This window comes from Portunus trituberculatus, chromosome 23 (assembly GCF_017591435.1).
Source record: "Portunus trituberculatus isolate SZX2019 chromosome 23, ASM1759143v1, whole genome shotgun sequence".
Lineage (NCBI taxonomy): Eukaryota > Metazoa > Arthropoda > Malacostraca > Decapoda > Portunidae > Portunus > Portunus trituberculatus.
The window spans coordinates 7,922,270-7,932,269 of NC_059277.1; the positions used below are offsets into that span (position 1 = coordinate 7,922,270).

General features: G+C 46.3%; 1 protein-coding gene across 17 annotated transcripts in view; it reads left to right on the top strand.

The window, feature by feature from the left end:
• Positions 1 to 10,000, top strand: part of LOC123507636 (plasma membrane calcium-transporting ATPase 2-like) — a 227,727-nt gene that overhangs the window by 153,547 nt on the left and 64,180 nt on the right. The window contains exon 1 of one of the 17 annotated variants that reach the window (XM_045260680.1): positions 1,890 to 1,992. The exons of the other annotated variants lie outside the window; for them this stretch is intronic. The gene's annotated coding sequence lies outside the window, so the exon portion shown is untranslated. Of the gene's footprint in view, positions 1 to 1,889; positions 1,993 to 10,000 lie in introns of those variants that run through there. 17 annotated transcript variants of the gene reach the window in all.

Sequence of the window (10,000 nt, forward strand, 5' to 3'; positions counted from 1 at the left end):
TCTTTTCCTCAATACTGTTTTTCCTACTCTCTTCGCTCCCTGGCCACGAACTTATGCATATAAATTGAGAAAATATAAATAGATGAATAGATATTAGTGTGTGTGTGTGTGTGTGTGTGTGTGTGTGTGTGTGTGGGCGTGTTGGAAGAAGGGTGATAAAGGGTTGGGTAGGAAGGAGAAAGGTTCGGGAGGAGATGTAGTGTGGGCCAAAAGTCTTAGGTGTATTTGGTGAATGAGGAGGAGGAGGAGGAGGAGGAGGAGAAAAAACTGTTTAGTGGTCATGTGGGAAATATCAGTAACTTTGTGGAGGTTACGGTGATAGTGGTGATGGTGGTAGTGGCTAGGTATGCATTGAGAGAGAGAGAGAGAGAGAGAGAGAGAGAGAGAGAGAGAGAGAGAGAGAGAGAGATTAGACTTAACACGCTTTCATTAACTTTCCATTCTTCGTTGTTTTCCTCCTCCTCCTCCTCTTCCTGCATTTGATAACCTTTTTGGGCAAAATTCGTTAAAAAAACAAGTGAACTGTTTTTTTTTTATGTTATTCCACAAACAATGCTTTGGAGAGAGAGAGGAGAGGAGAGGAGAGGAGGGTGAGGAGAGGAGAGGAGGGTGAGGAGAGGAGAGGAGAGGAGAGGGGAGTGGAGGGAAGCAGGGGGAGGAGTGGGTAGGAGTGGTGTAGCATTTGTTTTTCTCTTTTCCCAATGTTTCCTAGTCAGACACGATCGTTGTCATTATTTACCTCATCACTACAGGCCCACCACCACCACCACCAGGTGAAGGGAGGGTGGGAGGGAGGAGGGGTGAAGGGAAGAGTTGGGAGAAAAGTACCTCCACCCTTCTCTCCTCTCTCCGTCCCTGAGAATATATAGAAAATAATTGAATGGTCCATTCCCCCCGTCTCTCTCTCTCTCTCTCTCTCTCTCTCTCTCTCTCTCTCTCTCTCTCTCTCTCTCTCTCTCTCTCTCTCTCTCTCTCTCTCTCTCTCTCTCTCTCTCTCTCTCTCTCTCTCTCTCTCTCTCTCTCTCTCTCTCTGTTTCTCTGTTTTGTGTGCCATCATGTTGTGTGCGTCCGTCTGTTTGTGAAACTGGAAACTGGAAAACGACGTTATTTTTTGTTTATTTATTTTATTTAGTTTTTTTTTTCTTTTTTTTTTCTTTTTAATGTATGGGAAAGGACTAAAGATATAGTGTGGGTGCTTCCTTGTTGCCCCTCCCTCCCGTGGCCGTGTAGGGTGTACCGTGGGGCGTGGGGGCGCCGCGGGGTGTGCTCAGGTGTGATGGGAAGGAGGTGCAAATTCTGAGTGCGCTTATTGCCACCCAGGAGCTCACGTTTCCCCGCCCCTCCACACACACACCTGGAGGGGCTGACACTCCATTACTCTTGGCTTTATGGCGCTCATAATGGTGGTGGCGGTGGTGTTAAGCCGCCGCTGTGTTGCTTGGAGGCTTCCGCCATCACCACCACCACCACCACCACCACCACCACTAACACTCCAGGGCTGCGGTGGCCGCGGCCACGGAATGAAATGGAAATGTGTGTATCGCCTGGTGCCACCGAGGGGTCGCGTGCAGGGTGGTGGGCGCCGTGGGACGGCGGCGGCGGTGGCGGTGGCGGCGACGGTGTTGTCGGTGTGATGGTGGTGGCGGTGGCGGAGGTGGTGGAGAGGTGCAGGGCGTGGCGTGGCATGGCCTGGCGTGGCGTGCACTGGCCACTCACAGTTTGCAGTGCTCGCTGAACCTGTTGTGCACGAGTGTTGTGCACGAGAACCTGTTGTGCACGGCGGAGGGCGCGGACTGGACATTCCTGAGGTGGTTGCCATGGTGACGGTCATTGATTGGCGGCGGGGCTCCGAGTCGGCTCCTCCGCCGCCGCCTCAGCCGGAGTCAGTGCCGGGCTCGGCCTCACCCAGGAGGCACCCCCGCCCGCCCTCACCGGAAGCCGTCATGGCCCTTGGTGCCCCCTGCCCCTCCTGCACCTTCCTCACGCCCTCAGGTAAGTCACCATCCCTGGACCAGCGTCGTGGTTGGCCATCACCGTTGCAAGTGTTGCCGCCTGGGTGACATGGCGCTGTCTGCACTTCACCGCACGTCATCCTCGCGCCGCCCCGCGCCGGCTCGGACCGCCACCGGCAGGAGTGGCTCGCTTCTTTGGCTTAGTGGAGGAGTGGAGCAGTGGAGGGGGTGAGGGAGCCTTGAAGGAGTGGTGGAGGAGGGAGGGATGTGACCCTGTGCCCGATTGACCCGCGTCAGCTCGGAACCCTCGGCGCCCCTCCCCTCAACACCTGCTGCTGCTGCTGCTGACGCACCGCCGCTACCTGCCGCCAGATGGTGGGTCACCCCGCCGCCGCTGCCGCCTTGTTAGAGACACAGTGGAGTGAAGCTAAAGTGATGTGCTTTCGCAGCGGCAGCAGGAATGGCCGACGCCCACGCCAGTGTGTGTAGTGGTAGCGAAGGTTCCTTCCCGGTCAAGAACGCTGGAGGAGGCAAGGCAGAGGCACAGTGACCGGCGGTGACCTCTTGCGCCGTCGTTACCACCACCGCCGCCGCCGCCGCCTCCCCTGGGGCCGCTTATTGAGTTCCGTGGAGTGGCGTCGCTGGCAGCGCCTCCACAATGCTTCATTACTGGCCAGGAAGACTCGTTCCCCGCGTCATGAGGCCCAGAATGAGGCTCGTGTGGGTGGCAGCCTCGACCGCTCCTTGCCTCCCTCGTCCCACACACACACACACACACACACACACACACACACACACACACACACACACACACACACACACACACACACACACACACACACATCCTGAACAAACCACTTGCTCATTTTTAGCCATTTTTTTGCTCTGCAGCTTTCCCCCTGTCCCTCACCATTGTCTTGTGTTTGCTGTCTTTCTCGTCATTTTTTCAGCAGCAGTTGTCTGTGATATTTGTGTGTATTGCTGTAATGCTGTGCTCTCCTCGCCTTTTTTCACCAATGTTCTTTTGTATGTTTTCTGCTTTTTTGCGTCTTTTTAACCTCTCTGTTTCCTTAGTTGTGATTTTATCGTCATTCTCTCTCTCTCTCTCTCTCTCTCTCTCTCTCTCTCTCTCTCTCTCTCTCTCTCTCTCTCTCTCTCTCTCTCTCTCTCTCTCTCTCTCTCTAATACATATATCTTTAATGCCACTTTTCATTCAATTTTTTCTCAAATTTGGTTCGATGAGAGAGAGAGAGAGAGAGAGAGAGAGAGAGAGAGAGAGAACCCATTTATCATCTTCCTCTGAAGTTTTTATATTTTTATTATTATTATTATTATTATTATTATTATTATTATTATTATTATTATTATTACTACTACTACTACTACTACTACTACTACTACTACTACTACTACTACTACTACTACTACTACTACTACTACTACTACTACTACTACTACTATCATTACATTAAAGACTTAGATTGCAGCTCTCTCTCTCTCTCTCTCTCTCTCTCTCTCTCTCTCTCTCTCTCTCTCTCTCTCTCTCTCTCTCTCTCTCTCTCTCTCTCTCTCTCTCTCTCTCTCTCTCTCTCTCTCTCTCGAAAGGTCAAGGAGCAAGAGGAAAAGCAAATGAAGAATAATACGTGTATGTGTGTGTGTGTGTGTGTGTGTGTGTGTGTGTGTGTGTGTGTGTGTGTGTGTGCGTGTGCGTGTGTGTGTACGTGTGCGTTTCCAAGTGTCCGTGTCCATTGCTCCAGTTTAATATTCTTCCCTGAACACACATGGTTTCGTATTCAGGGCATCTTCATGAATTACCCTGAAATATATTACCTTCCCTGAAAAGAAAAGAGAAAAATTAAAACTCCAGGAAAAAATCATCTGTTGGGAAAAAAAAATCCTGAAAAAAAGTGCCCGCGTAGCCTGGACATGTAAAAATCGGTAGAAATCTCCTGAAAATGAAGCATCGAACCTCCAAAACGCAGAAATCTGATAAGGCGAAAGAAAAATCTGCACCCATCACACCTTTGCAAGTACCTGTGTGTGTGTGTGTGTGTGTGTGTGTGTGTGTGTGTGTGTGTGTGTGTTACCTATGTGTTGCCTGCGTGACTGACGGCCGACCTCCTGAATGTAGTCACCTGCACACACACACACACACACACACACACACACACCTGTTCGCCCTTTAATTAACCTGAGACATTGATAGGGGAGAGAGAGAGAGAGAGAGAGAGAGAGAGAGAGAGAGAGAGAGAGAGACAGGGGAGGGTGAATCGTAATTTTAATTGGGTTTTATTGAATTTTCTTCTTTCCTTTTTTTTTTTTTGTCTTCATATGGTCATTATATTTGTCCTTTCATGGCGTGTCCTTTTTAATCAACTGGCTTCTCTCTCTCTCTCTCTCTCTCTCTCTCTCTCTCTCTCTCTCTCTCTCTCTCTCTCTCTCTCTCGCTCTTGCTCTCGTTCTCTCTCATTTTCTTCGCCTTGTCATTCTTACTTTATTTTTCTATTCTAGTTATTTTTTTTGTTTTCATCTCTTCTTTCACTTTTCTTTTCTATTTAACGTCTTTTTTTTATTTTCCTGATAATATTTTCACGGGATAAAAATGGTCGTACGTTTTTTTTTCTTTAAGTCAATATTTTTTACATTAGCAGTGGTGGTGGTAGTAGTAGTAGTAGTAGTAGTAGTAGTAGTAGTAGTAGTAGTAGTAGTAGTAGTAGTAGTAGTCTTTCATATTTTAACTTCCGTTGTGTTGAAGATTATGAGGAACAAAAATAAAAATGGCTGAGAACACTTTTTTTTCTCTTTTATTAGCAAAGGAAGGAGAGAAGTCATTGAGTAAAGCGAAAGATTGAATACAGATTGAGATGATGCAGTTTTGAAGAGTTTTATTTCAAGCTTTCATGTTTAAGAGGAATATCACAGAAGAAAGTTTGATTTGCATTATTATTTTAGCTAGTTTTTGGTGCTCCCTTCACCCCGCGCTGCGCTACAGGTGCGTGGGAAAATACTTACACCTGTAGGAAAATTAATTAGTGAGCATGATTTATATTTCATTCACTGCATTTTTTTTCATATTCTTAGTCAAATTAGTGTGCTTTTTTCCTTTCATGTGTTTTATTTCTCTCATTTTCTTTGATCATATCCTTGTTATTATATCATTTTGTTTATTTATGTATTTATTGTCTTAATTCTCTATTTATTCAGAACTGTTGGCGTTTTATAAATAGATACAGGTTTATCTATTTTAATCATCTTATTCTTATTTTCTAGTTGACCTTTCTGTTAATATCCTTTCAATTCTTCCAGCAAAATTCTATGCCATTCTCTTTATTCGATTTATCACTTTGTTGTAGTTTTCATTCTTATCGTCATTTACTCTTGTTTTCTTTCCTACTGTCTTTTATTTCTGATTTTCTTGTAGTAGTTTTCATTTTTATTGTCATTCACTCTTGTTTTCATTCTTATCGTCACTTACTTCTTATCTCGTCAACTTCCTTATGTTATCTTCACATCTCTTAACCCTTCAGTACTAGGACACATTTTTACCATGAGTTTTGGAAATGATGAAACGGTTTTGCTGACATTAGGAAGGGTCTATGGAGGTCAAAAGATTAATGGACATGAGTCTTCACTATTTCAATCCCCACACAGGAGTTTCTGATGCTGTATAAAATCAAATAGTAAGCAGGATGAATATACAAACGGGTCATGGTGTTCAGGGGATTAATTTCTTCTCATCTCATTTCTCTCATCGATTTTGCATTTCGCTCAATAATATTCTGTCCCAGCGATGTGTCTACCTGTTGAGTTAATGACGTGTTTGTTCTCTTTGCAGGTGAGAGACATTGTGGCTTTGACGTAACTCAGGTACTGTGATAAATCTCTCTCTCTCTCTCTCTCTCTCTCTCTCTCTCTCTCTCTCTCTCTCTCTCTCTCTCTCTCTCTCTCTCTCTCTCTCTCTCTCTCTCTCTCTCTCTCTCGGGACTCGAACCCGGCCTTCTCGATTGTGAGTCGAGCGTGCTAACCACTACACTACGCGGTGTGTGTGTGTGTGTGTGTGTGTGTGTGTGTGTGTGTGTGTGTGTGTGTGTGTGTGTGTTAATAATAGAATCTCTGAGGCCTAGAAAATACGAGCATGAGGAAAAGAAGGAAGGAAGAGATACAATATTCAGAGAGAGAGAGAGAGAGAGAGAGAGAGAGAAAAGGGAGCCATCTCATCAAGACATCCCACAAACCTGATGACATTTTGGATGGCCATGACCCCTGCAGTTCCCTCCCCTCTCCTTCCCTCTCCTTCTCCCTCTTCCTCCCTCCCCCTCTCCGTCTCCTAGTGGGGGGCTCGTCGCTGGGAACAAAAGGGCGATGCGGAGGCAGGTCTTAAAGAGTCACAGCCAGTCTGGGCAAAGTCTCTCTCTCTCTCTCTCTCTCTCTCTCTCTCTCTCTCTCTCTCTCTCTCTCTCTCTCTCTCTCTCTCTCTCTCTCGATGCTTCCAGAATAGGGTAAGACAAACTGAAGGAGGAAAATTAAGGAGGAAGAGGAGGAGGAGGAGGACAACATGGAGGTAGAGGAGGAGGTGGAGGAGGAGGAGGAAACGGAGGAAAAATATAGGCTGATAATTGAATGAAAAGTAAAAAAAAAAATGTATGGAAGAATAAGATAAAAAAGAGCTAAAAGAAAAGAGGAAAAAAATGATGATGAGGAGGAGGAGGAGGAGGAAAAAGAGGACGAAAAAGGAAGCTTAGTTGACAGATGGATTGAATGAGAAGAAAAAGGAGAATGAGATGAAGAATGAAAGTAAGAAATAGCTAAAGGAAGAGGGAGAAAAGAGTAGGAGGAGGATAAATAGAAGGATGAGTGGATGATGGATGGAATCGGCTAACAAATCTCTTTACCGTGGATGAAATGGTGGATTGAATATGAGAAGTGGCAGAGAAGGAGGAGGAGGAGGAGGAGGAGGAGGAGGTGGTGGTGGTGGTGGTGGTGGTGGTGGTGGTGGTGGTGGTGGTGGTGGTGGTGGTGGTAGTAGAGGACGAGGACGAGGAGAAGGAAGAGGAGGAGGAGGAGGAGGAGGAAGATAAGGAGGCAAACAAACGAAACTATCAGCTGAAGGAGTAGAGAAAGGAGATAAAAGAACGAGATAAAGAAGGAGGAGGAGGAGGAGGAGGAGGAGGAGGAGGAGGAGGAGAAAAAGACGAAGACAGAATAAGAAGAAAAAGGAAGAAAAAGACAAAGACAATATCCTTCCTTCCTTCCTTCCTTCCTTCCTTCCTTCCTTCCTTCCTTCCTTCCTTCCTTCCTTCCTTCCTTCCTTCCTTCCTTTCTTTCTTTCCATTCCGTTTTCTTCTTCATAATCGCGTTTCATTGAGATAGAAAACGAAACCCAGAAGATCCCTTAAAACGTCCAAGGAGACCTGAAATGCAAAGGTTAATTGGGAAGAAAACTTAATATCACTTGGAACTAATACACCTGAGAGAGAGAGAGAGAGAGAGAGAGAGAGAGAGAGAGAGAGAGGGGGGGCTTGTGTAGGGAAGAAAGAGGCTGGTAAGAATAACTAGAGGAGGAAACGTGGAGAGGGAAGAGTGGCCTTGTACTATATTGGGAATAGGGAACCCCACACCTCGCTCCTCCATCCCTACAGAGAGAGAGAGAGAGAGAGAGAGAGAGAGAGTGTGTGTATTATATTTGCCAAACAGCCAAGTACTAGTAATGCACAAACTCTCTCTCTCTCTCTCTCTCTCTCTCTCTCTCTCTCTCTCTCTCTCTCTCTCTCTCTCCTCTCCTCTCCTCTCCTCCTCTCTCCTCTCCTCTCTCCTCTCTCTCCCATGTCCCCGTTTTTTTTGTTAAGTACTCGCCCGTATAATGACAAATAACTTTAACAGAAACGCCGACTTTTATAAATAACCGCCATAGGAATTTGGAGCGAAAATGACACTTATGGAGTATGTACATATGGGACAGTATCCACCTCGTCACCCCCCCTCGTTAGTACCGCTCCGTCAGTAGTTCCCCCCGTCAGTAGTTCCTCCGTCAGTAGTTCCCCCCGTCAGTAGTTCCTCCATTAGTAGTTCCCCCGTCAGTAACCTCCGTCAGTAGTTCCCCCCGTCAGTAGCCCTCCGTTAGTAGTTCCCCCGTCAGTAGCCTCCGTCAGTAGTTTCCCCGTCAGTAGCCTCCGTCAGTAGTTCCCCCGTCAGTAGCCTCCGTTAGTAGTTCTCCCGTCAGTAGCCCTCCGTCAGTAGTTCCCCCCGTCAGTAGTTACCTCCGTCAGTAGTTCCTCCGTCAGTAGCCTCCGTTAGTAGTTCCCCCGTCAGTAACCTCCGTCAGTAGTTCCCCCCGTCAGTAGCCCTCCGTTAGTAGTTCCCCCGTCAGTAGCCTCCGTCAGTAGTTTCCCCGTCAGTAGCCTCCGTCAGTAGTTCCCTCCGTCAGTAGTTCCCCCGTCAGTAGCCTCCGTCAGTAATTCCCCCCGTTAGTAGCCCTCCGTCAGTAGTTCCCCCCGTCAGTAGCCTCCGTCAGTAGTTCCCCCCGTCAGTAGCCTCCGTCAGTAGTTCCCCCGTCAGTAGTTACTTCCATCAGTAGTTCCCCCGTCAGTAGCCTCCGTTAGTAGTTCCCCCGTCAGTAGCCTCCGTTAGTAGTTCCCCCGTCAGTAGCCTCCGTCAGTAGTTCCCCCGTCAGTAGCCTCCGTCAATAGTTCCCTCCGTCAATAACCCTCCGTCAGTAGTTCCCCCGTCAGTAGCCTCCGTCAGTAGTTCCCCCGTCAGCCTCCGTCAGTAGTTCCCCGTCAGTAGCCTCCATCAGTTCCTCGACATACGGTACTACTCGTATTTTATGAAGCTTTCTCGGCCATCGTCAGGTTTTTACGGCCCCGGGTTTAAGTTATCTTGGTTTTTATTAAAGGGTTTTCTCTGTACCTGGGTTTTAAAGCGTGGGGTTTAAAGTACAATTAGAGAGAGAGAGAGAGAGAGAGAGAGAGAGAGATAGATAAAAAAAAAAAAAAAAAAGCCCATTCGTGTACAAATTTAAAGTAAAAAAAAACCGAAAATGAAAAAAAATGCAGAGAGAAAGAGAGAGAGAGAGAGAGAGAGAGAGAGAGAGAGAGAGAGAGAGAGAGAGAGAGAGAGACCTACATTCAGTCACAATAAAGGGGCAAAAAATATATAGTGACATTTAGAAAAAAAGGTTTAAAATAAAGATTGTGATGATGATGATGATGATGATGATGATGATGATGATGATGATGATGATGATGATGAGGTGGAAGGAAGTACAAGGTGGAATTTAGAGTACAAAGTGGAGAGAAATGTTGGAGGCTTAAGTGAGGAGAGGGGTGGAGGTGTGGGGAGGGGTTAGGGGTGGGAGGTGGGGGTTGAGGTTGGGTGGGGGTAGGGAGTTATTTAAGCGTGTTTAGGTGTAGGGATTTGAATTTTATCCCAAAACTTTTCCCGCTGAAATGTTTGAAGTGGGGTTATTATTAGTAGGGGGGAGGGGGAAGGGAGGGGGGAGTGTGGGGAATGCGGCACGACAACACACGAGAGAGAGAGAGAGAGAGAGAGAGAGAGAGAGAGATCTCTCTCTCTCTCTCTCTCTCTCTCTCTCTCTCTCTCTCTCTCTCTCTCATGCAAGTACTTACAACCCCCACATCAATACTCACGCCGCCGCTTCACCTGGGTTGAGAAAAGCTTCATATATCACATCACACGCCCCCTCACCGCGATACATGTTTACCAGCCTCACCTTCTCCTCAGACCCTCACAGACCCTTACTTCAGCTCTATATTAACCAGAAATGTGTGTTTTTTTATTATTATTTTTATCATCTTTAATATTTTAGCATTTTTCTCATTATTCTCTTACTGGTGTTTCAAGTGTTTTTTTTTTTCTTTTTTTTTATATCAAATTCACCAAACCCTTACTTCAGCTCTATATTAACCAGAAATGTGTGTTTTTGTTATTATTTTTATCTCTTTTTTAATATTTTGGCATTTTTTCTTATTAATCTGTTGCTAGTCTTTCTTTTAATGTTTTTTTTATATCAAATTCACCAGAGCACTCAA